Below are 2993 nucleotides of genomic sequence, written 5' to 3' on the forward strand. Positions count from 1 at the left end.
CTCAGGTGATTGCAATGTACAGCCAGGGTTGAGAACCACCAGTTTGCTAAAATGCATTGGTTCCCAAAGTGTGGCCCCTGAATCAACAGCATCAGCATCACCTGGGAACTTGCTAGTAAAGCAAATTCTTGTTCCTCACCCAAGACCCACTGAATCAGACCCCCGGAAATAGGACCCAGTAATCTGTAGTTTAACAAGCACTCCAGGTGATTCTGATACATGCGTTAATGTGAGAGTCACTGAATCAGACCCCTCAGAAATAGGGCCTAGTAATCCATAGTTTAATAAGCAATCCAGGTGATTCCAATACATGCATTAATGTGAGAGTCACTGAATCAGACCCCCCCGAAACAGGGCCCAGTAATGTATTTTAACAAGCACTCCAGGTGAATCTGATACATACGTTAATGTGAGTCACTGAATCAGACCCCCCGGAAATAGGGCCCAGTAATCTGTATTTTAACAAGCATTCCAGGTGATTCCAATACATGCATTAATGTAAGAATCACTGAATCAGACCCCTCAGAAATAGGGCCCAGTAATACGTATTTAACAAGGACTCCAGGTGATTCCAATACATGCGTTAATGTGAGAGTCACTGAATCAGACCCCCCCGGAAATAGGGCCCAGTAATCTGTATTTTAACAAGCATTCCAGGTGATTCCGATGCATGCATTAATGTGAGAATCACTGAAGTCTTGGATCTCAGCAGTCCCGGGTTTCCATGCCAAATCCACCACTTACTAGCTCCATCTCAGCCCTTGTGCAGAATCTGTACCTCCCTCAAACGCGGGATGATGAGGATTTGGACTGTTAGTGGTAGAAGAAAAGAGGAAGGAAGAAATATTAAGGGTATAGGATGAATAGACTGGATGAAGGACTGTATGTGAGGGTGATGAGAAGGGAACACGGAAGATAACTTCCAGGTTGGACAGCTGGATAATATTAGCCAACATTTGAGTGCTGATTTTATTATGTCAGATAGTATATTAAGTGCACTATGTGTATCATTGCATTTAATTCCTCATTATCCCCATTTTACAGATGATTTCCCAGCTGAGACTCAGCTTTCACATCTATAAAATGGGCCGAGACTAGGAACACAATGAGAAAGACAGAGGAGGGGGACCTCCCTGGGGCATGACACTACAAAGTCACCAGAGGCAGGGCCTCTTCTGAGGCAGAAGGTGAGCCCCTGCTGGTCAACAGTGCCAATATTTTTTTCCCTTGGGATTTCACGCTGCATGACAAGTGTGGCCCTGAAAGTTTGAGGCAAGCCTTTAGATGGCAGACTTGCTGTCCCTGTGGTAGAGTCCTGAAGCTTCCTGCGTCATTTGCTGGAGCTCAAGAAACACTTGACACTTAATGAAAATGTCCCTGATCTATCATCAAGGTTACCACCCAGAAAATGAGAATGCCACATCAAGGGCCTTGGCTAGGAGCCTCTGTTCCCCAATGAAGCCCGATCGGTGTATTCATTAAGCAGCGCTTTCAGATAACTCAAGCTGGAGGGGAAACTGGAGAACGCTTGGGTCCTCTGTCTTCTCTTTGAAAGGCATGATTGCCCATCTTGAGAAACAACTCCTCATTTGTCCTGCTCCTCTGCGGGTGGCTATACCCAAATGGTCCCTCCAGGCAACAGTCACATGGCTTGAATATGCAAGAAAAGCATATTAGAATCAGAGGCTTGGTGACACATGAAACATGGCCTCATCATTGCCACACTTCGTCCCTGCCATTGGCCCCTCACTCTCCCTCATGCTCCTCATACTCCTGCCCTCAGGCCTCTCTGCCAGCCGCCGCCTCTGCCTGGTTCATGTGTCCCCCAGAGGGGGCAACCTCCTCATGTCCTTCACAGCTTTGCTCAGAGGGAAGCCTTCACTGAGCCCCTCCTTCACCATCCTGTTTAAACTGCAGACTCCCCATCTCCCTCCCTCATTGCTCTGCACTTTGTATTACCTTTTAGCTCAGTTTCTCAAACTTGAGTTGCATTAGAATCACCTGGAAGGATTGTTAAAACACCAACTGTTCGGCCCACCCGCCGAGTGTCTGATTCTAACAAGTTTTTGGGCTGCAGATCCAGGGTCCTCATTTTAAGAGCCAAAGCACTCGCATACCACACACCTTGTTAGAGTGCAAGCCCCATGAGCGCAGGGACTTTATTTTGCTCACCGAAGAATCCCACAAGCCTAGGAGAATATCAGCCTTAGAGCAGATGCTCAATACCTATACTTTTATTTTCATAGAATAGAGACAGGGTCTTGCTTTGTCCAGGCCGGTCTTAAACTCCTGGCCTCAAGCAATCCTCCCGCCTTGGCCTCCTAAAATGCTGGGATTACTGGTGTGAGTCCCTGTACCCGGCCTCAGTATATACACTTTGTTGAATGAAATGCACCATAATGGTGAGTTTGGTCTTGAACACAGGGCTGTCTGACTCCCAAGTGCAAAATCCACCATTTCCTAGCTATGGCCTTGGGCAGGTTATGTAACTTTTTGGAGCCTCAGCTTCCTCATTTATAAAGTGGGTATAATCATGACCTGCTACCAAATTTGTGGAGTCCAGTGCAAGATGGAAATGCAGTGCGTAGTAGTTCATTCTCACACTGCTATAACAATATACCTGAGACTGGGGGATTTATAAAGGAAAGAGGCTTAATTGACTTACAGTTCTGCATGGCTGAGGAGGCCTCAGGAAACTTGCAGTCATGGCAGAAGGCGAAGGGAGAAGCAAGCACCTTCTTCACAAGGCAGCAGGAGAGAGAGCGCGCGGGAGGGAGGAAATGCCACACTTTAAAACCATCAGATCTCGTGAGCACTCACTCATTATCGTGAGAACAGCATGAGGGAAACCACCCCCATGATCCAATCACCTCCCACCAGGCCCCTCCCTCGACACGTGGGGATTACAATTCAACATGCGATTTGGGTGAGGACACAGAGCCAAACCACGTCACAGTGACAACAGGGCATTAAACAGCACAGGTGTCCTTCTG

The 2993-nt window shown here is 47.3% G+C and overlaps 1 long non-coding RNA gene across 1 annotated transcript; it reads right to left on the bottom strand.

Annotated features, from left to right (window-relative positions):
• Positions 1–260: 260 nt before the first annotated feature.
• On the bottom strand, positions 261–2766 carry LOC141408794 (uncharacterized). Its single transcript, XR_012425610.1, has 2 exons — positions 2666–2766; positions 261–810 (listed from the first exon to the last, which is right to left on the bottom strand). It is a non-coding gene; the product is annotated as an uncharacterized lncRNA (long non-coding RNA).
• Between the last annotated feature and the right edge of the window lie 227 nt (positions 2767–2993).

The sequence above is a fragment of the Macaca fascicularis genome, chromosome 16, assembly GCF_037993035.2.
Source record: "Macaca fascicularis isolate 582-1 chromosome 16, T2T-MFA8v1.1".
In the NCBI taxonomy this organism is placed as follows: domain Eukaryota; kingdom Metazoa; phylum Chordata; class Mammalia; order Primates; family Cercopithecidae; genus Macaca; species Macaca fascicularis.